Below are 24,608 nucleotides of genomic sequence, written 5' to 3'. Positions count from 1 at the left end.
ACAAAATTTTTTGAAAGAAGTCAGTTCAGCAAATGATAGGCCCACTACTTCTCCTGGCTCTATATTAGGAAGCCCCCAAGTTTAGTCACTCAGGTGCCAAAGAGGCAGTCTCTGTGCCCAGAGGCACAAGGTACGTAGGCCGATTGACTGTCTCTGTTTCTCCCTCTCTCTCCATAACTAATGATCTTTGATCTCTCTGATTTTAATATTCCCAGACCACACTCATTATTTATGGGTTATGTAGAGGTAGGAGAGAGAACTGGTAGCATTTCCATGAGAAGAATCTCCCACCGTGGGAGCTCCAGGGGTTTATGCTGCCATTTATCAGGATCTCACCACACACATGCTAAGTGTTTTGTCAGCTTGGATTTCTTTAGTTATCACAACAGTCCTCTGAATGTTTCCCAACAGATGAAGAATCAGACGCTGAGAGGGTTAAATGCTTTGGCTATGGACTCGACTGTCAGGCTCCAGAGCCCATGCTCTGTCCGCGGACTATGCTACAACAGGTCCAAAGGTGGCCTAAGAGCCATTTTCTAGAACTTGGACTGTTACTTCATGGAGGCATTATTTATTTGTTCTTTCTGCTAAGGCTCAAACAAAAGAAAGTAAGCTTAAATTACGTGGAAAGAGTTTGGGTAGACAAGTTAATACTGATCCACTGAAACAGGGGGCTGGAAAAAGGGTGAATGCTCCATCCTTAAGAGCATCTATAAGGGCAACAGCAAGAGCCCATCTTGATTTGCTTAAGGAAAACAGAGGAAATCTTTTTTCTTTCAAGGTTGACCGATCCAGAGAGAAAAACTGAATCAAGGGAATACTAATCGCCGAGATTTAATGTAGTGCTTTTCCTGTGCCAGACTTTATTCAAGTGCTTTATATTAGGTAATAAAACTAAGATCAGAAAAAGTGGAGCACAATTTTTTCCTTGGAAAAATAAACTTTCCTCAAACTATTTTTAAAATTACAAACAGTAAAATTCTTTTTCACAATTACCATCAAAACAATACTTCAGCTCCATGAAGTTAAAAAGTTGGCAGTTAAAAACCGGGGAGGCGTGGAGAAGAAAGGGGAAGTCATAAGAGAGAGAGGCAAAGGGCAGCAGCAGTGAGGGAGTGGGGGAGAAGGAGGATATAGGAAAAAAGGAGAAACACATTTAAAGGTGGGAGAAGGGGAGAAAAGAGAAAGAATCGAAAGGAGAGAACAAGAGAAAAAAACTGAGAAGCAGACAAAAAGAGGAAAAGATAAAGGAAAGGCAAACCTAGGAAGATCATTTTTACGTCACACTCTGCTATTCAGTTAGGTTGTGAGTGGACTTTAGGCCAAAATATCCATAGGTTATCTCCCTTTAAGATGCCTAGTGAACTGTTGAACCATCGTTCACAGGTCTCCAATGTCTCTTATTATGTTTTCAGAGTCTCGGCTCCAAGTGATGTAACTACAGTTGCAGGTAGCCAGGGACTACCATTTTCACACTGAACAAAACCAAAATGAAAGCGAAATTGACACTCAAATCCGAAGCAACTTCAATGCCATCCTACAAGGCAGATTGGACTATGTCGTTTACATCTGAGCTCAAGGCCAAAGAATAAAATTAAATGAAATCTACCCTACCCAGAAGCATAATATAACCGTGACACAATCTCAACCGACAAAAAGGATATTCTTGGCTGGACTCTAGGTTTCTTCCCTTTCTGGAGCAACTCTTTGCTACAGCTGTTCCTCAAGTTAGTCATTATCTATTTATCTTCCTTCTGGTCAATACGGCCAGGCTCATCACCTCCTTAAAGAAATTCCCTGAGGTGTTTACTACATCAGAACAATACGTCAAGTGGCTCTCCTCACCTCAATTCATCTTTACTCTCCATTCATCACTATTTTCCACCCTAGGTCAAGGGACGAGGAAAAGTAGCACATTTTTCCAGTTAAATTGAAAAATGTCCAAGTTTCATAAGTCTCTGCCAGCAACTTCACAGATCTGTAAAACACAAAATGGAATTCTGAAGGCAGAGTGAAGCTGTTTGGGAACAGTTAGAAAGTCACCACATGTTGCTGTGACAAAGAATCTAAAATGCTTTCTTCTAAATGTGCATGTGATTAGATCTTGGGGAACTACTCTATCATTATCATAATGGGGTTTTCTTTACCCTCGCAAACTTGCATTTTTCCTGCTCAATCTATTTGACTAAATGAATTTCATATGTGTAATCAAAGCATTATGCATGTCACTGTGCTTGGAGTTAACTGGAGCAATTTCTGTTAAAATTTACCCCATGGTAAAATAATCTTTGAAAACAATTTCATGGAAGAGACTTTTTAAAGTTATTATTTTAAACGTAACCATGCACCTTTACTTTAGCTGCAGTATTTTTTCTCTTGGACCAAATGGGTATCCTTAGACTCAACATGTCTTTACGGGACTTCCCTGGTGGCACAGTGGTTAAGAATCCGCCTGCCAATGCCGGGGACATGGGTTCAAGCCCTGGTCCATGAAGATCCCACATGCCGCAGAGCAACTAAGCCCGTGCGCCACAACTACTGAGCCTGTGCTCTACAGCCCACAAGCCACAACTACTGAAGCCCGTGCGCCTAGAGTCCGTGGTCTGCCACAAGAAAAGCCACGACAACGAGAAGCCCATGCACCACAACGAATAGTAGCCCCCCACTCTCCAGCACTAGAGAAAGCCTGTGCACAGCAACGAAGACCCAACACAGCCAAAAATTAATTAATTAATTTTTTAAAAACATGTCTTTACCTCAGTGTAAGAATTACATTTTGGTTCTTAAGCAATAATTAGAAGGTTAGGGAAATTTTTAAACTTCAAAACCTCCTGCAAAGAAAGGAATTCTTATTTATTTATTGGCTGCGTCGGGTCTTCGTTGTTGCACGCAGGCTTTCTCTAGTTGCAGCGAGCGGGGGCCACTCCTCCCTGCGGTGTGCGGGCTTCTCATTGCAGTGGTTTCTCTTGTGTGGAGCACAGGCTCTAGGCATGCGGGCCTCAGTAGTTGTGGCACGCAGGCTCAGTAGTTGTGGCTCGCTAGCTCTAGAGTGCAGGATCCACAGTTGTGACGCACGGGCTTCACTGCTCTGCGGAACGTGGGATCCTCCTGGACCAGGTCTTCAACCCATTTCCCCCGCACTGGCAGGCAGATTCCCAACCACTGTGCCACCAGGGAAGCCCAGAAATTCTTAAAAATATGATTAAAAGTGAAAAATTGGAAATAACGTCAATAATATTCATTCATTCAATCATTCAACAAATATTTATTGAGGACCTACCTTATGCTAGCCTTGCCACAGTACTTGGAACAGGACCCATCTCATGAAGCTCATATCCTAGAGAAACAGGAAAGTGGTTACATAAATTACAGTATATTCAAAGAGCTGGAATACCGTATGGTCCTATAAATGATGTGGTACAAGCATATTTATTAACTAAAATAATGTTCACAGTATAGTAAGTCAAAAGTTTACAAAGATTACAGTATGTTGATTTTTATTTAATATACATAGTAATATAAAGCTAACAATTCATATTTCACTATAGGTGGGCACTTTTCTAAGTACTTCACACAAATTATTTCATTTTATCCTCTTTACAACTCTGTGCAGAGTTTGGGGTTAATATCAGTATTAACCCCATTTTAAAGATGAGGGGATGGCAACTGAGGCACAGAGATATTAATTAGCTTTCCTAAAGTCACACAGCTTGTTAGTGAAGGAAATGGAGTTTAAACCCAGGTAGTTTGGCTCTGGAGATTCACACTTTGATCACCATGCTCTTCTGACTCGTGTGCTTGGGCTCACACTGTGTGGGTTCAAATCCAGGCTAAGCTACTTGTCAGTCATGTGATCCTGAGCAAGTCATTTAACCTTCCTAAGCCTCAGTGTCTTCCATCCTGAAATGGAGAAAATAATAGTTTCCCTCTCACACAGTGTTAACATGTGGATTGAGTGAGAAAATCCATATTAAGTGTTTAGTACAATGCCTGGCACACACAGTGAGGACTCAATAAATATTCTTCTTCACCATCTTCTTCTTCAACTTCTGGAAGAATATATGCCCACATATTAACAGTGGCGATTTCTGGGAAGTGTAATTACAGAACACTTTACTTTTATTCTTTTTATTTAACAGTATTTTCTACTTTTTTCATAATATATACGTACTGTGTGATTGGATATACAGTAAAATTCATATTTCTCAATTGTAGCATCCTACAAATATAATTTCTGCAATGAGAGGAATAACAATGCTCAACTTTTATCGAGCACATTCTATATATCAGGCATCACTGGGGGTAAAGAAAACATAAAAATGAATAAGACCCAGAGGGAGCTCCGACAGAGCTTGCAGTAGAGTAGGCAAAAAAAAAGAAAGCATAGAGGGAGAACTGTCAGGACGACAAGCGACGATCCTGAGAGAGACACAGGCATGATGCTAGAGACTGGGAACCTGCCCAAGAAGAAAGAGAAGACTTCACACTGAAGGGGATGGCAGTATGAGTCCCCAGGGCTCAGAAAACGTGTCCTCCAACTTCTCAGAGGGAAACAATAAATTAAAAGTATAGTATGATAAAATGTCAGAGGTAATGAAATCACCTGCATAGATTGTAAGCCATGAGTCACTTATGCTTTGGTTCATCTGGGACTTCAAACTTATATCTAAGGATTCTGTGTACTTCTCCCCTTGACAATCAACTCACCTCGCATCAGGCTTACAAGTGGCCTTTAGCTGAAGTCCTAAGAATGAGTAGGAACATTCCAAGCAGATAAGTGGGGCTGGGAGTGGAGGGGACTTTTCTGGACAAACTAACTGAAGGTGGGAGCAATGACAGAAAGTTGTTAGAGAAAAGGTTTGGGGACAAGGAGAAGCCTGACTCACGGGAGGTGTCTACGCATGAGCAGGACTGGTGGGAAATGAAGTGACAGGCCTTATTTGAATTCTCAGAAAACCACAAGTGAGAGAAGGTAGGGCTTTGAAAGAGAGAAGAGTCCTGCGTTGAATTTTGCACCGATGGGAACATGAGCTGGTAGAACACAGATTATATGTTTCATTTTCATGCCCTTACCACGCCCTGAGAGACCAGTGTTAATCAGAAACTCATCTTCTGATCGGAAAGAGTTGGAGGGTTTGAGCTAAGTCTAAGGGTAAAGATTGATTACCAGGGCAGATATCAATTTTGGATGTTACTTAGATGCTGCTGCTCATAGACTCTTATGCTTCCAATTCTTGGAGAAAATTTCTTTTAATAAAACAAAACTTTCACACTCTCTTAACAAATTAAACATAAAACCTCCAAAGTTGTCAACTGAGAAAATAATCTCAACACAGGGACAAGATTGGGAACCACATGAAAGACTTGATACAAATCGCAAAGATAAATGGGAGCACTGCCCAAAGTAAAATGTGTGAAAGTCATAAGCAGGTAATTTACACACATACACAAAGTAAAAACAGGTAATAAACAAGAAAAGACTGCTACTCTCCTCAGTAATATAAACAATGCAAAAGATACAACAATGAAGTATCATTGTTTTCTATCCAACTAAAAAATACTTTAAAAATTTTAACAGCCAAGAGTAATGTTAAGAGAAACTTTACAGAACAGTTTGATAATATGCATCAAAAAATATGCATACACTTTGAACAAACAGGTGGTTGCCAGAGGGGAGGGGATTGAGGGGAGAAAAGAAATAGGTGAGGGAAATTAAGAGGTACAAACTTCCAGTCGTAAAATAAATGAGTTACGGGTATGTACAGCGTGGGGAATATAGTCAATAAATATGTAGTATCTTTGTATGGTGACATACTATAACTAGACTTATAATGGTGATCACTTTGAAATTTGATCATTAGAAATATCAAATCACTATGTTATGTAACAGGAACTAACACAGTGTTGCAGGTCAATTATATTTCAAAAACAAACTATAGAAAAAGAGATCAGATTTGTGGTTACCAGAAATCAGGGGGTTGAGGGAGGAGGAATTGGATGAAGGCAGTCAAAAGGTACAAACTTCCAGTTATAAGATAAATAAGTACTAGGAATATAATGTACAACATGATAAATATAATTAACACTGCTTTCATATATGTTGTATATGAAAATTAAGAACAAATCCTAAGGGTTCTTATAATAAGAAAATTTTTTTTCTATTTCTTTAATTTTGTATCTGTATGAGATGACAGATGTTCACTAAACTCACTGTGATAATAATTTCATGATGTATGTAAGTCAAATCATTGTGCTGGACACCTTAAACTTATACAATGCTGTACGTCAATCATATCTCAATAAAACTGGAAGGGGAAAAAATATGTGCATACACTTTCACCCAACATTTGCACTTCTAGGAATGTATTATAAGGAAATAGATAGGATATACACAAAAATTTATGGCAGAGATACTCACTACAAAGCTATTCAAAAAAAGAAAATTTAGAAACAGTCTAAAGGTCTAACGATCAATAATTAGTTGAATAAATTATATTATTTTTAACTTTTTATTTTAAAATAATTTTACACTTATCAAAAAGTGTTTAGCGGTACAAAGAGGTGTTAATAATAATTCTGGAACAAATTCAAACTGAACTCATAAAACCTAGGAAGGCATTTTGGTGGGTGCTTTCTGAGTAGCCAAAGGGGAGTTTGTCTGACAATTCTGAGTCTTTTGTGGGGAGGATATGGACAAAGTACACTTCTGTGCAAGCTCAGAAACCCAACAGTCATTTTGACTTTGACCAGGCTAATGTAGGACTGTAAGCTCCCATATTGCTGATGGCTTGGTTACAAAATTGCAATACTAATTCTCCATCCCCTGTGTATGGTGCTGCCTGTAGAGGACAGTTAGAAAAACCTAAATGATTAAAATAACATTCAGAGATCTTGAAAAGTACAAACCAGTGACAATCAATTCCCAGGAAAATTCTAGAACTGACTGCTACTCAAAATTTAGAAAATTTTGGTAAAGAAAAGAGCAACACCATGAGACAATGTAGGCTCACAAAAAATGAGTCCAGCCAGATTAACCTCTTTGAATTTTTTGTCAAAGGGCCCCAAGATTCATAGAACAAGAAAACATCATAGACTAAATCTAGATCTCATCCAAGTACTTTGTCTTTTTTGATGTCTGTGACCAGCAGCAATTCTGTCCAATGACTTACTAAAGCACTTATAATGTATTAAATGCATTTATATAGATGTAGCATTCACTACCATCTTTTTATTCCTTCCATAATGCCTGCACATAGTGGGCACTTAGTGTTTGCTGAATTGATAAATAAATGATGCTACATTTTAATTTTCTTTAGAGAGTCTGGTAAACTTTTCAGTGGAAGGTTAGTTTTTAGAGAACAGGTCCTAAAGATAAATATGAACAAATGGCTCTGATTTTCTTTAGCAGAGGAGGGACAAATAGATTTTTCCTCTCAAGGTCCTAGATGAGAACAAACCGTATTTCACTGAGTCAGCCGAGGGGAGGAATCCATCTGTTGATGTTTATAAAACAAACACTTGGGGTTCCATTAGATTCTATCAGTTCACAATTATTACCCTCTGCACGCCTCTTCCCAGTCCCCAAACCTGAGTGGTGGTGACCCAGCTCACTTTCCCCAATGTCCTTGGAAGTCACTTTTTCAGGATAATGAAATGTAGCATGATTTGAGCTACAAAAAAAAAAGTAAGGGAGCTGAGGGAGACACATATGATCAGCTTGGGGCTCACGAACGCACAAAGAAATGTCCTGCCCTTACTTAGAAAACCAGCTGGGTGAGGTTTTCCTCATTTGCTTATGCTTTTATGGATTGAAATTAAGTATATGTTCACATTCTAGAATGTTACCATTTCAATAATTCCAACTCTGTTCCAGACATCAGAAGTCCGGATTTTCCAACTGCCTTACTGGTGCTTAAAAAATTTGTAGGAGTTGAGCTTTAAAAAAAAAAAAGAAAAAGAAAAGAAAGAAAGAATTCAGGTCTTTAAAGGAAACAGCTCATCTTCCCAAATGTTTAAGTTAGAACATAAATTACAGGTAACTCCCACCATAAACACAGCTGCACTCTCTCTCTCATGACATTAAAGACAAACACTCTTCCATCAGGATCTCAGGAAGAGCAGCAGAGATCTCCCTTTGTGGGGAGCAAATGAAAACAGTCCTGTTGGCATCCCCAAAATGCAGTGCGTTTGAAGATGTGGGCAAACTCTTCCCTCCCATCCACTCTCTCTGGCTTTGAGAGAAGTAGGAACGTTTCCTTTAAAGAGCTTTGACATGAAAGGCAAGGCTTTCCAGCTGGAATGGGAGCCTGTGTGTCAATGACAAACACATGCACTGAATGTCAACAACACAACAGTTTGAAACATTACAGAAAGCGCCTCAGATGACTCTGTTCACTGTGGGCCTGACTGGCTGTGCTGTTGAGACATAATTATAAGGGGCCCATAGGCACAGCTCCAGAGCTGGGCCCCATATGAGGAGAGACTGGGCTGAGCTAGGATGAAGAGGCAACAGACTAAGTAACTCATTTTTTTGATAACCTCACTGTCACTGAGATAGCCTCCAAGCATCTAAGGGCAATTAAAATTAAAATGAAGAGAAAATATTTTGTATTTATTCATTTTTTTAAAAAGATTTTTTGATGTGGTCCATTTTTTAAAGTCTTTATTGTATTTGTTACAATATTGCTTCTGTTTTATGTTTTGATTTTTTTGCCACGAGGCATGTGGTATCTTAGCTCCCCAATCAGGGATCAGGCCCACACCCCCTGCACTGGAAGGCAAAGTCTTAACCACTGGACCACCAGGGAAGTCCCTTGTATTTATTTTTTAATAAAACTCTGGCTTCGAGATCTCTCAGTGCAAGAGCTAGAAATAGAAAGAGGGAAGGGGAATAGAGGAAAGAGCAGGAGAAAAGAGAGGTAAAGAGTAGGTAAACCTCCTACCAAATCTTGGATTAGAACCACAGAATTGTAGATCTGGATGGAACGTTCATGATGGAACCCTGTGGTTCTTAAGTCTAGTTGTACCTCAGAATTACCAGGGGAGCTTAAGAAAAAATGAGTGAGATAAGATACGTGATAGGTACGTAGGTAGGTTGATGATAGATGGATGGATAGATAAATAATGATGACAGACAGATAGATAGATAGGCAGTCCCCCCATTTCCCACCTTGAGATTCTGAAGGACTTGAGCTAGAGTAGAGCTAGGGCATGGATATATTTTAAGTTCCCGAGCAGAGGATTCTCTAGTAATTTCAGGGTTGATAAACACTAATTACCAAAAAAAAAAAAGGGTGTTCAGGGCTAGGATAGCAGAGATTTAAGGTGCTCTGGAATCACAGACAAGGAATCCCTAACCCAGTTTGACAGGCTAGAAGGAAGTTGTGACGTGCTGACTAAATTGAACCCTAGACAAGTTGTCAGTCAAAAACAGAGAGAGGCAGAAATAAAACCATACAGGTAGATGAGGCATATGTAATATGCTAAGGAGTTTGGCAATTATCCAAAGGCAGCTGGGAGTGGTGGCAAGACTTTCAATATGGAATGTCATGTACATCTGTTGTGTTCGCCTGCCAAGGCTCCCTTCTCCCCTTCAGCTAATAACAGAACCCATTCATGGGGTTTGGGTGGAGCTGACTCTGTCCTCCAAGCCCAGTTCTACCCGAAGAAAGGCCTGCATGACTCAAGCTTCAGTGATTGGTTGACGTACAGACCCATGACTCTTCTTGGGACCTGTTCTGCCAAAACCATGTGGGAAGATGTCCTGCTTTTGCTGGGCTGTGCAGCTGGTAGAGTCTGAGTCCTGGGCTCCCAGTGACCAACATACCCAGCATGTATATTGGAAACCCTACATCATGCTGAGCCTTTAATCAGACCCATCTTTTGGATTTCCGAATGATGTAGCCCAATAAATCCCTACATCATTTGTTTAATACAGTTTGAATTGGGTTTCACTCACTTGCAAGCAAAAAAACCTAATACAAGACCACTATTTTAGAAAAAACAAGCCAGCTGCAAGGTAGAGAATGATATACAAGTTCAGGGCTACTAGAGTCATCTAAGTGAGAAATAACAAGGGCCTGAGCTAGGTGTGGGGATGGTGAAGATGTGATGAGAGAGAGAGACAGAGACAGAGAGAGAGGCCAAGTGAGAGACAAGAGGGAGGGAGGGAGAGAACTGCCTCACCACGATGTTTGGGGGTTGATTAATGGAAAGGAAACAAGATGTGATGGATTTATGCAAGTGTCCCTTTAATGCTTACTGTATATAAAATGGGCATAACACCTCATGAGGAAGGATTTAATGAACCCGTACATATAAAAAATATGCTTCCATAGCCACTGTGTAAAAGATAACTTGAGTTATGATGGATAATATATCCATCATATTATGTTATGATGGTTATGATGGATAATATATCCATCATGTTAGTGTCTTTGGTTCTGCAGACAGTTTCCCATTTTTTATTCAAGTATTGTTTGGTGTATTTTTGAGGCATGCTGCAAAAAAAGCTAGTGAAATGGGAATTCAGCTAATGAACTTTTCAGGAAGAAACACTTTTTTCATATCTGCCAGTAAGATTATCTCTTCACATATTGTGAAAAGATATTAAAAATGATTTCATAACTCAGAGGAAAAAATTTATATTCATTAATAATTTTTAAAATAATTGTATTAACTGAAGGTATAAAGTAATATCCAAGGATAAAAGAATCAAGCTTGATGAAAACAAATCATGCGTTTCTAGAGATTCCTGTACAACTCACTTCAAAAATATGAAGAAAAAGACCATTCTTGTCTGTCCTGAGATGAATTTACTAACAGAAAATTAATGGACACCAGTACTGAAAATTATGGAAAGAGGCCAACCTGAGGTGTGAATAGTCCATTTAAATTTTTGAGGAGTTAAGAGAAGTCTATGTCAGTGCAATGCAAGCAATGAGGCATGATTGACACAATTAGAAAGACAATGACTCAGAGAGCCCCAAGAGATCCAAGACTGTGCACCAAGGCAATAACATCAGAACTGGGGCCTGGAAAATCAAATCTCCAGTTTTAAATAACAAGTTCCTACAAGCTCAATAGGCTTACTCTGCTGTTCAAGAAAAGCGAGAAGTCACCTGAGGCTGACAGGAATAATGAAACACTGCAACACGGTACAGCAAATGTTTTCTTCAGCATAAGCCCAGACATCTCCATCGTGGTCCTTGATCATCAGCATGGAGCATTCAGGGCGATTTATGCAGGAAAATCCAGAATCTTCTCATCTATTTTGTCCCATGCATCCTCTGTTATTCAGTAAGATATTGTCAGCCACCTTCTGGATATGACTAGTAATCCCTCATAAACTGCAAGTGTGTTTACAATGTATAGATGTATTACAAACAAACAAAAACAACTCCGAGCCTTAGCTAGATCCACCAGGTTTGGGTCATGCCAACTATATTTCTACTTGAGGAAATTTTGTATTATCTCTTGATTGGTTTCATGATCTCTTTTTCATCATTACATGATATTCTAATTGTCACAGCCCTTCTATTAATTGTAGCTTCTATATGCAATGATCATGAATTAGAATCCTTCCGGGTTCATAAAAACCCTGACCCATACAGTTGTAGGACAGCTAAGCCCAACCTTCCTTCTAGGGTAGGAATCCTTCCCCCAACACTGTCAAGTGATTTCTCTGCCTTGTTTAAATACTTGCAAAGGTAGGAAACTCTCCCACCTATGCTATATTCTGATGCCTACTTTACGTTTTCCCTTCTGTAGAATAAACTCCATTGCTTCTTCCTAGGAGTTTGCTTCCTAGGAGTTCCCTTCTGTAGAATAAACTCCATTGCTTCTTCCTAGGAAGCAACTATCTCGGGTACTTCTGTCATCCTCTCCCATAAGCTGCTGCATAAAGAAGTGCTCTTCGAATCTCCCCCAGCACAGAGGTCAGCTTGTTTTGTCATAGGTATAACTTTCAATATGCAGCCAGATGCCCTTAGATTGCTGAAGCTGATCCCTCAGAGTCTCCACTTCCTAAGGATCAAATGAGCCAGGGTTCTTTCCAGCTTTCTCCAGAAATTCCCCGTGAACTGCTACAAAGGTTGCCTATTTTTCTCACTTCTCTCACTAGATTGAAATTTCTTCTCTCCTTACTTAGACTCAGATTCTACGAGCCAGAGTCAGTAAAGGTGTCTCTTCACTGTAGATTCTATAATTTTCATCTTAATTCATGTAGTATTCATAGAAGCACCGGTTTTTAGCCAGAGATGACTTGATAATCACCTGGTGCTTTGGTTCTTCAAACTTCTGTGGAGCCCTTTGACGTCATGTATAATTTCAGAGTTTCAGAGTCGAAGGACACTCCCTTGGGGAGATCCCTCGGTAAGAACTGCTGATCCAGACCAAGCTTTACACTTGGAAGATAAGAAAATAAGGAACATAGAAGACAAATCATTTGTCTGAGATCTTAGAGCTTAACACTGTTAAAGCTTGCATTAAACCCCAAGTTTCCTGATTCCTGGTCTGGAGCCCTTTCTACCACCTCATGTTGTTGCTTATGTTGGGTGCTAAATTATTAAAAATTGCACAGAAAGTGGGATTGCAATTCAGTAGCAAGAAAGGCCTCAGCAAATCCTATGAGGATCTCAGGTGCTGGGGTGGCCATTCATAGTTGTCCTGAGTTGAGGAGGGGGATGATAGAGGGTGAGATGGGGAAACTGAACCTTTATATTCCCACACTAACCAGCCAATAGATGTGGACTGCTCAGAACACATGTGACCTTGGGCCAGGAAGATCTCTTCAGGGCCTCCGTTGAGAGTTACCTGCCATCAACTCTCCCAGCAGGATAGTGGAATGAGTACATTTGTCCTAGAGAGGGAGGAATCTGGATAGGGCACCATCACATCCACTACAGTGGGCATGAGAACACTTGCAACCGGCCTCCTATTCCTTCTCAAATAACCTCAAATTTTTTTTTTTGCGGTACGCGGGACTCTCACTGTTGTGGCCTCTCCCGTTGCGGAGCAACAGGCTCTGGACGCGCAGGCTCAGCAGCCATGGCTCACGGGCCCAGCCGCTCCGCGGCATGTGGGATCTTCCCGGACCGGTGCACGAACCCACATCCCCTGCATCGGCAGGCGGACTCTCAACCACTGCGCCACCAGGGAAGCCCCAACCCTCAAATTTTTAAGGTAACATTTTCCTCTCTCTCTTTCTTCCTTCTTGGAAGAACTAAAATCGGCCCACAGATCATCAAGAGCAGAAAGAATGCAGCTACGATGCCCCCAAACATATCTGTGCTAGACTAAGGACTCCTCTAAACACTGTAATGACAATTGACCTTGACAAAATGGGGAAAGTCCTTTTCCTAAAATAGTCCCTGGGGGATCCCAAAAGTAACGGGATGAAATTGATTGAGCAATGCACCGTTTCGCTTTATAGGCTTTCCATTTGTCATACAAATTATAATGAGTACTTATTTCTTGACTTACATTTCGGCCTTCACACAGTTTGCAGCTCCTGCCATGTTTACATGCACCATCTGGAAGAGCTAATGAGCCAAGGAGCACCAGAAATTACAACTTGCTTTGACTAAACCTGGAAGATTTTTACTGGCAATAAAATGATTTTAGTTTCTTTTCTTTCTGGATTTGCAAGGAGATTAAAACTTGAGTCTCACCGACTGTAGGGCAGAAATATGCAAAGCTAGTTTTAATGGAGTGAACCTGAAGGCAGCTGGCATCCCTAATCAATTCAGAATAATTTAGCCATTAGAGTAATAGTCATGATAGAACGTCTCTTCTGACATTGGAAATTTTTTAAATTACCTAGCCTATACGCAGAGGTCTCAGTGGGTCTCAGAGGGCAGAAAAGGAAACACTAAATGACATAGAGTCTAAGAACGTGGACTCTGCCCCCCCACACACCATGGGCTTGGACCCAGCTCTGTCACTTAGTATTGGTATGACTCTAGACAAGTTACTTAACCTCCTTAGAGATCAGGTGCCTTGTATATAAAGCAGGAATAATGAAAAGAACTATATGATGGGTTATTTTTAGAATTAAATGAGATAATGCAAATAAATTAAATTAAACTGTTAAGGCAAGACATTAAAGAATCACTCAGTAATTGTTGGCAGTTATTAAATATTTCCTGTCTTTAGATAGTTTACCAAACAAAAAAAGTATAATACGAATTCTTCTTTCAAAGGCAATTTAGTCTCTCTTGGTCAAATATGCCCAGTGTAGAGGGAAACTAGATATACCATGGATGGATTAAATACATCCATAATTAAGTCCAACCACTCATTTTGTTCCATGCTGAGTGTGAAGGTCTTCAGGGTTAGCCCTGATCTAGGAGGCTAAGTCCAAAGGGACTCTAGGAAATATAAATGGGTATACAGACGGGGCCAAATACTTGAAAGACATTTCACATTCTAGTCTTCAAAAAAGTTAAATTTAGAAAAGGAAAGAAGTGACTGTTCTAATCACTTCTGTTGCCATAGCAAACATCTCCCCCACTGGCAAAGTGAAGGAATGAGGCAAATATTAGGACTACCCACTAAATCCAAAAAGATGTCGTTATAGTCCAAGAAAGGCTCTTCTAAAAATAACATACTCAATTTGGCATTAATTAATGTAATTTTTATAGTTTTTATAAAATGGTATTTTTATTTATGATTATAAAACAAAAAAATTGCATACTGTAGAAAATACATTAAAGTTTTGAGGAAGATAATAAAAATCACCCAAATGCTACAATTTAGAGATTAAATACTTAACATATTGATAGGTTTCCTTTCGGGTTTTTCTCCCCTATGTACAAACAGGAGGGTTTTTTTTTTTAGAATTGTGGTCATACTGTCTATTCAGTATTTGACTCTGCTTTTTTCATTTACTAATTCACATAAACACTTTCCAGCATTTTTACCTATTTCTTGAAGACGTGACTTTTAAAAATATGTGATAGGGCTTCCCTGGTGGCGCAGTGGTTGAGAGTCCGCCTGCCGATGCAGGGGACACAGGTTCATGCCCCGGTCCGGGAAGATCCCACATGCCGCGGAGCGGCTGGGCCCGTGAGCCATGGCCGCTGGGCCTGTGCGTCCGGAGCCTGTGCTCTGCAACGGGAGAGGCCACAACAGTGAGAGGCCCGTGTACCGCAAAAAAAAAAAAAAAAAAAAAACATGATATTTCCTTACATAGATTCCTCCTATAAATCATTAGTGTTTAATTTTTTACTCTAAAAAATGAAGCTGCCCTGGTGGCACAGTGGTTGAGAATCCGCCTGCCAATGCAGGAGACATGGGTTCGATCCTGTGCGCTACAACTACTGAGCCTATGTTCTAGAGCCCGTGAGCCACAACTACCGAGCTCACTTGCTGCAACTACTGAAACCCACGTGCCTAGAGCCCGTGCTCTGCAACAAGAGAAGCCACCGCAATGAGAAGCCCACGCACAGCAACGAAGATGCAACACAGCCAAAGATAAATAAATAAAATAAATTTATTTTTTAAAAATGAAGCTGCAATAAACATTTTGCACATTAATCTCTGTCCAAATATGATTTTTTTAAAGGATGCCTAGAAGTGGAATTACTGCAAAGACTGTATTTTTAAGTCAATTATTGCCCATCAGTTGCTTTCCACAAAGATGATACCAACTTTCATTCCCACTGGCTATGTATGAGTGCCCACCTTACCAAACTTTTGCCTATACCGAATTTCAAAACTTGTAAAATTGGAAGAGTATTAATACGAAATAATTGATTCTTGGCAATAAGACTATTTTAATTATCTAAATTAAATTTTGAAAGTTAATTCATGATGTTTGGATCAAAGTTAGTTATATTTGCTATTATGGTCAGTCTCGTGGTTGAATTATCTGCATATTCCTTCATCTTTTGCCACCATTAGTAGTTTACGAGCCTCTAGAGGGCAGCAAAGGGTTTTATGTACCTCCCACAACAGTGTCTGTACACAGTTTATGATCAACAGTGATTTGTGAAATGGAAATGATTGAGCTATCTAGCCTTTACGATGACTTCAGCCCATCTTGTGAAAGGGGGAGATACAGATTACAAAACCCAGAAATGTCTATCTCCCCATCACCACAGTCTGACTTGATCAGAGAAATATAAAACAAACTACAGAAAATCAGCCCTACAGTGATAACACTGACACATCTTAGCTAGAAAAATAGCTTTCAAACTTTTTTTGACCATGGCTCACAATAAGAAAAACACACCATGACTCAGCACACATACATATATAGAGATAGATAGTTAAAATAAATATTGCTTCTCTTGTTAACCTGTGATGCCCACTGGTGTTTTCTACTCTATTTCAATTTTTAAAGAATGATCATCACAACTTACAAAATTATTTCACAATTATTCAGTTTGGAAAACAGTTCAGTAGAGCAAGATTAGAATTGGCTACCAGTTGCATGGCAGCCTCGCAGGCTGTCAGCTTCCATACCTTTCAGGGGTTGGGGAGACCTTTCTTGACCCTCCACTGCTCCTTCCCACATGAGCAAGTCTGTGGAGGCTGCCTCCACCCTGTGTGGTCCCACTGGTGTACCCTTGTTTCCTTAGACCACAGATCCAGGGAACAATTGGTAATCTGTACTAGTATGGTAGTCTGGCTTGTGATTCAAAGCAGTCCAATGAGAAGAAATCCTTAACTGTTAAATGCGAAACTTCTGTAATGAGCATGAATGACAACTTATAATCAACTGAAGTGATGAAAACCTTAGGAAAGAGGCATAGACTTCATGTCAAAACCTCAGATTCAGTTAATTAGTTCACTCTAGAGATCAGAGCACCTCAGAAGTATGAGATCCCAGCTTTATCAGATACCAAATGTCAGTGTCTAAAGGTTGACAAAGACCACAGCACCCTTCACTGGGTTCCAGAAGCTGCCTCTTTCTTTTTTTTTTTTTTTTTTTTTGCTGTACATGGGCCTCTCACTGCTGTGGCCTCTCCCGTTGCGGAGCACAGGCTCCAGACGCGTAGGCTCAGCGGCCATGGCTCACAGGCCCAGCCGCTCCGCGGCATGTGGAATCCCCCCGGACCAGGGCACGAACCTGTGTCCCCTGCATCGGCAGGCGGACTCTCAACCACTGCGCCACCAGGGAAGCCCAGAAGCTGCCTCTTTCGTAAAAGCTCTAGCAAACATTCTCTGAGATTCATAAGCAATCAACCACTCTTCTCATTTCCAGAAACCAGAGTTCCAAATTATGGCATCTCTGATGAAGACAGCAAATGAGGCAATTCTTGATAGGATAAAGGGAGAAATGGTAAACACTTATAAGGATGCAAGTTCCCCTTCACAAACACCTCAAATCTAGCTCTTTTACCACTAGATAAAGCTCTAAATTGATGCAAAAGGTGAAATCATCACTTTGCCATTGTGTTACAGTGAATCTTCTTCTGGGGATAAAGCTTTAATATAAAAGCCAAAAAAAAAATACGTTTAATATAACTACCCTAACAAAAGGCAAGAATCCAAGTAAATCCACATTTTTCCTTTTACTCATAGCTAGCTAAATAGTTATTCTGTCCCAGACACCATATTAAAAGCTTTATAAGCATTATCTAAGTCTCATAATTCTATGAGATCAATCTCACTTTCCAGATAAAGGAGATTAGACACAGTAAATGTAAATATTTTGTCATTGGAAGAGGCCATTTGTCCTCAAACACCCATTATCCTCTTCTTGTTTTAGAAACAAACATCGGAGTTTAGCCTGGCACATAGCCACGTGACTAAAGAAAACATTTCCCAACTCCTTCTGTATAGCCATTGTCTTAGCCTGGGTTGCTTTAACAAAATACCATGGACTTAAACAACAGAAATTTATTTCTCACAATTTTGGAGACTAAGAAGTCCAAGATCAGAGCCGTCTTCCTGGCTTGCAGACCGCTCGCTATCTTGTATCCTTACAGAGCAGAGAGAGAGCAAGCTCTCTGGTTTGTTTTTTTGTTTGCGGTGCGCAGGCCTCTCACTGTTGTGGCCTCTCCCGTTGCGGAGCACAGGCTTCGGACGCGCAGCCTCCGCGGCCATGGCTCATGGGCCCAGCCGCTCCGCGGCGTGTGGGATCTTCCTGGACCGGGGCACGAACCCGTGTCCCCTGCATCGGCAGGTGGACTCTCAACCACTGTGCCACCAGGGAAGCCCTAGTCTCTTTTTTTAAGGGCACTAATTCCATCAGGAGAACCCCACCTTCATGACCTCATTTAAACCTAATTAATTCATAAGGAATTAACCTAATTAACTAATTAATGGGAGTTAACCTAATTAATTCCCATTGGGAGTTAGGGCTCAACATACGAATTTTGGATGGATATAAACATAAAACAACAGCCATGCAATTAAATCCTGGGCAACAAGCTCTGAGTTAAAGTGACGTGTAATTTCTAGGTTGTTCCCTTAAAAGGGACATGCCCTCCCACTTTTCTTCCCTTCCCACTGCCCAGGATGCAGATTTGGCAACAGGAGCTGGATCAACCATCTTGAACCACAAAACAGAAGCTGTATACTGAAGATGGCAGAACAACAAGAAACCAGATATCATGAAGTTGTCACATCAACTCTAAAGCATGTACTGTGTTATGTGAGAGAGATAGAAGCTTCTCTCCTACTGAAGCCACTGTACTCTGTCCTTTGCTACAACAGCTGAATCCGTGTTTTAACTAATTCGTTATCCAGGTCACATCCTCAATACATAACACAGCCTGCTATTGGAACCCAAATCTGTGTGAATTCAGTTTCTTACAGACCATGCAGTAGTGCCTGCAAAAACCAAAAGAGGAAAGTATACCAAAAGGAGGTCAAGCTGGCATCCAAAGAAGGTGACAAATGCAAACTAATTTTAGCTCTTTGATGCCTGCAGCAAGCCTGTACCACTTCACATTGGAAGGTCAGGCCCCCGGATCTTGAAAGGAAACACCAATAAACAGCTGGAAGGAAGGAAGGCCTTCCATCAGCCTCGACTATGCAAGCACAAGTCTGACAGTTGCAGATAAGGGCTGGATTCAGGTTTGCTGTAGAAAGCAGCCATCATAAACAATCCATGGAGATAACACCGTGTCAGTGACACTTCCCAGCTGAAGTCCCATGTGGCAGCACCAAAGTGCTTTGGTTGTGGCCACCTCTCACCCCACTCACCAAGAGTGTTTCTAACAGCCAATCCCAGTAGCACCCTGGAGCCTGAAACTGAAGAGTTGTCCGTCCAAAATCTATGCTTTGAAAGACTCAGGGCTGGCCTGTCTCAAGGACATAACAAAGCAAGCCACCCTCCTCCTCAGCAGGAAAGCCTTGCTTTCCATCACAAAGCTGATTTGGGGACAGTCATTTGATTTGGCCAAAACAAACGAAAACCAAATCTGCGTTCAGACCTGAAAGATTTTCAAATCCAGCAACCAGGCACTCTTCCCATTTTTTTACATCAATGCCTCTACCTGTGCCCTCATCCCCTCCCCACCACCTTGTAACCTGGAAACCCTGTGAGAAATCACTTTTATATAAATACGGGGATTTTGAAGAAGTGGTATGAATTTCTTTTGTTTCTCTGAACCTGAAGGAATCACTAAAATCAGATGGACCCAAATGTCAGAACTTGGGGCCACATCTCACAGTCAAACAACAAGGCTTCCAAACCAAATCAGCCCAGCTGTTTGTCCCTGTGGAAGAATGTAGGCCAAGGATGGTTTCCAGCCTGCCTGTGGGCAGAAGCAGAAATCCAACACCCCAGAGAAAGACACAATTCCCTGTAAACAAAGAAGGGAAAAACTGTTTATTGCAGCCACTGAAGTCTTTTAATATCAGGCTCCAAGTATGTCAAGCACACCAAACAAATTTAGCTTCACCACCTGTTCCGGAAAAGAAACGCCCATGCCAAAATCCCCCCAAAAGCACATAGATATTCTCAGTGTGGATTAGCTGGGAGTCTTTTCAAATATGTTCTATATTAGAGTTTGTAAACTGGGCACTTGACGTACACCACATGGCTGCCGTGTAAGACACGTGAAGTTTTTGCTTTGAGCCTAAAAAATCAAACTCCTTTACCCCACAGTTTTTAGACAACCTTTGACAAAATGGTAAGAAGTCCTAAAAAAGCACCAACAAACATACCCTGGGTGTGACTCTGAGTTGGGGTCATGGGGAATAAAAAAAAGGGGCCTATGTTCTTACTGGAGGGAAAAGACACAAACCTGAAAAATTCCACTGTTCAAGAGATGCTCCAGGAGAGTGTGGTTAATTGTCCAAAAGGTGGGCTAGATGGCAATTGATAAAACAGAGATGTGTAAATATGTCAGTGCCAAGAGGTATAAAATGCCACACTATGGGCAGGGAACAGGAAAAGTAACACCTCTGTTAAACCATTAATAAAATTGTCCAACTGGAAGAAAATATTTGCAGGCGATGTAACCAATAAGGGCTTAATTTCCAAAATATGCAAACAGCTCATATAACTCAGTAACAAAAAACGAAACAACCCAATCAAAAATTGGGCAGAAAAATCGAAACCAAAATAAAGTGCTACTTCTCACCCACTAGGGTGGCTATAATCAAAAGGACCAATAATAACAAGTGTTCATGAGGATGTGGAAAAATTGGAATTCTCATATATTGCTGGTGAGAATGTAAAATGGTACAGCCACTTTAGGAAACACTTTGGAAGTTTCTCAAAAATTAAACATGGAGCTACCGTATGACCCACGAGTTCCATTCCTATGTACAATCATCCTTCTATATTCACAGGGGATTGGTTCCAGGATCCCTGCTGATACCAAACTCCTCAGATGTTCAAGTTGCTTTTATAAAAAGGTGTAGTATTTCCATATAACCTATGCATACCCCCTCGTATACTTTCTTTTGTTGTTGTTGTTCTTGTCGTTGTTGCGGTACGCGGGCTTCTCACTGTTGCGGAGCACAGGCTCCAGACGCGCAGGCTCAGCGGCCATGGCTCACGGGCCCAGCTGCTCCGCAGCATGTGGGATCTTCCCGGACCGGGGCACGAACCCGTGTCCCCTGCATCGGCAGGCGGACTCTCAACCACTGTGCCACCAGGGAAGCCCCCCGCCTTGTATACTTTAAATCATCTCTAGATTACTTATAATACCTAACACAATGTGTTATATAAATAGTTCCTGGTGTGCTGCAAATTCAAGTTTTTCTTTTTGGAACTTTCTGGAACTAAAAAAATATTTTTGATCCATGGTTGCTTGAATCCACAGGTACGGATCCCATGGATATGGAGAGCCAACTGTATATACTCAAAAGAAATAAAAACATGTCCACGCAAAACCTTGTACATGAATGTTTGTAGCAGCATTATTCATAAGATCCCCAAAGCAGAAACAGCCCAATGTCCATCAATTGATGAATGGGTAAACAAAATGTAGTGTATCCATTAAAATGGAATATTATTCAGCAATAAAAAAAATGAAGTATGGATTCTACAACAACATTCAACAGTATACCATACTGTTGAAGTATGCTACAACATAGATGAACCTTGAAAACATTATTCTAAGCAACAGAATACTGTCACAAAAGACCATATATTATTATGATTCCATTTGCATGAAGTATTCAAAATAGGCAAATCCACTGAAACAGAACATAGGTTAGTGTTTACTAGAGGTTGAGGGGGAGTGACTGCTAATGGGTTTGGGGTTTCTTTTTTGGAGTAATGAAAATATTCTCACATTAGATATCGGTGATGGTTGCACAACTGTGAATATACTAAACTCCACTGAACAGTACTCTTTAAAGGGATGAATTTTATGCAAGGTGAATTATATCTCAATTAAGCTGATATATATCATAATATCATAGGTATGTGTACACACACACAGTTGAAGGTATGAGGTGGAGGTAGCCTGTGTTTGAGTATGCAACAATAATTGAAACTAATTAGTTACTAATAAATTTCTTCTATTTAAAAAAACAAAAAATGGGCAGAAGACCTAAACAGACATTTCCCCAAAGAAGACATGCAGATGGCCAACAGGCACATGAAAAGACGCTCAACATCACTAATTATCAGAAAAATGCAAATCAAAACTACGAGGTATCACCTCACTCTGGTCAGAATGGCTATCATCAAAAACTCTACAAATAATAAATGCTGCAGAGAGTGTGGAGCAAAGAGAACCCTCCTACACTGTTGGTGGGAATGTAACTTGGTACAGCCACTACGGAGAAGAGAATGCAGCTTCCTTAAAAAACTTAAAATAGAGCTACCATAAGATCCAGCATTCCACTCCTGGGAATAACTGGAGAAAACTCTAATTCAAAAAGATACACAACCCCAATGTACATAGCAGCACTAGTTACAATAGCCAAGACATGGAAGCAACCTAAATGTCCATCGACAGATGAATGGATAAAGAAGATGTGGTACATGCATACAATGGAATATTACTCAGCCATAAAGAAGGAAATAATGGCATTTGCAGCAACATGGATGGACATAGAGATTATCATACTAAGTGAAGTAACTCAGAGAAAGCAAATATATCACCTACATGTGGAATCAAAAAGACGATATTTTGAATTTATTTAAAAACAGAAGCAGATGCACTGACATAGAAAAGAAACTTACGGTTACCAAAGGGAAAATGGGGTGGAGGGGGAGGGATAAATTAGGAGTTTGGGATTAACAGATACATACTAATTTATATAAAATAGAAAAACAACAAGGTCCTACTGTAGAGCACAGGGAACTATATTCAATATCTTAAACTATAATGGAAAAGAATATGAAAGAGAATATATATATATTTAACTGAGTCACTTTGCTATACACCACAACATTGTAAATCAACTATACTTCAATTTTAAAAGTAAACAAATAAAATAAAGGGTCCAAAAAAAAAAGCGCAAACACAAAAATATAGTTCCACTCAACATTTACTTCAGAACAGCTTCTCATCTACGGGTTCTGACTGATTGAGGTAATGTCTTAAGTGTTTAGGAAAATGCCAGGCACCTGCTGAACTTTCAACACACTTGTTTTAAATTGATGTATAATTGATTTACAATATTATATTGGTTTCAGGTTAATGTGGTTTTTGTTGAGAGGAAACTGTGCTCCCACGTACTTGTTCCAATCACAGACCTGCTGAACTTGGAAGCCTTCCTTGGCCACCACTCCCCTCCCCAAGCAGTGTTAGGAACTACCCTGCTGGTGTCCCCACTGCAGAGTCCTACACACACAGAGCTCCTCCTGTGATTCAGGAGTAATTTAAAGGTAAGGCACATAGACTCTTCATGTGTGCATCTAATGTCCAATTTGAAGCATGTCTGATAAACAAGTGAGCCCTAAGTGCTAGAAGGAAAGAAGGCAGGAAAGCAGACCTGTGGAAGCATCTGAGCCCCAATCTCATCAGCCTATGGACACACCCGAGGTCTCACCAACACCAACATAGTTGTCCCTTGGTATCAATGGGGGAAATGGTCCCAGGACCCCCTCAGATACCAAACTCTGCTGGATGCTCAAGTCCCTTATATAAAATGGCATAATATTTGCATATCAACTACACACATCCTCCTGTATACCCCAAATCATCTCTAGATTACTTAGAATACCTCCTACAATGTAAATGCCACGTAAATAGTTGCCGGCACCTGGCAAACTCAAGTTTTCCTTTTTGGAACTTTCTAGAGTTTTTTTTCCTCTAATATTTTCCATCCCCAGTTGCTTGAATCCTCGGATGCTGAGCCCGCAGATATGAGGAGGAGAGAGGGAGGGCCTACCGTACCTCAGCCTGGAGGGCAATACGCCTACTAGCAGCAACGCTGGGGCACAATCTAATTCCTTGCAAAGTTCCTTGGAATTCTTTCTGCAGTTCTCCAGACAGCATCTCCCGTGTGCTCGCAAGTCAGTTCTGACTACCACTTCTCTTTCTCCTCGGTCAGTCTAAGGCCACGCCTTCCCCCGTGACAGCTCACTGTATTGGGAACAGCCCCCTCCGCTCAGGTTCTCCAATATGGCTGCATGGAAACAGCTAATCTCTGGAGCACTGTGAAGGCAAAGGCGGGCTCCCTCTCCACCACATGGTCATGAATTGGGGCTGAGATGGGGGCAGGCTAAAGGGTCGGGTGAAACGGGTTTTTCAGGTAACACACAGCGTCCATTTCTCAGCTTTCTCTCTGGGGTGCCCGTGGGAAGTCAGAGTAGCAGAGCTGGGATGGGTATAAGGGCCAGCTCCGAAGCCCCAAGCTGCTTGCCAAGTCTGAACTGGGGGGTCAGTCCCCTTCATCCTCCACAGAAAACTCTCTCTGAGTGGCCCTCCCTCCAGGGATTTTTATTGATTAGGCCCTGGAGACACATTGCTCACAGCCTATCAGCTGTTCAATCAATAGCCTGTGAAAATGTTGAGACCTAACACAGACCCAAAGAAAGTATTTGTTTGTCCCAAAATATTTTTTAAACCATGCAAAAATTTAACATGAATATTCAACTAAAATGTTTACCAAATATAACATTACATCAACTCAAATACTATTTCCACATGAAGACATTTATCATAGAATATAGGTAAGTTTTCACTTATTAGAATGATATGGGATAGGTTCTCCAAAAGTAAGAGCTCTGACACACTACT

This window comes from Monodon monoceros, unplaced genomic scaffold, assembly GCF_005190385.1.
Source record: "Monodon monoceros isolate NGI ecotype Baffin Bay Population unplaced genomic scaffold, NGI_Narwhal_1 Super_Scaffold_5, whole genome shotgun sequence".
Classification (NCBI taxonomy): Eukaryota; Metazoa; Chordata; class Mammalia; order Artiodactyla; family Monodontidae; genus Monodon; species Monodon monoceros.
The sequence above is the reverse complement of the archived record's forward strand: the minus strand, read 5'-3'. Positions refer to the sequence as shown.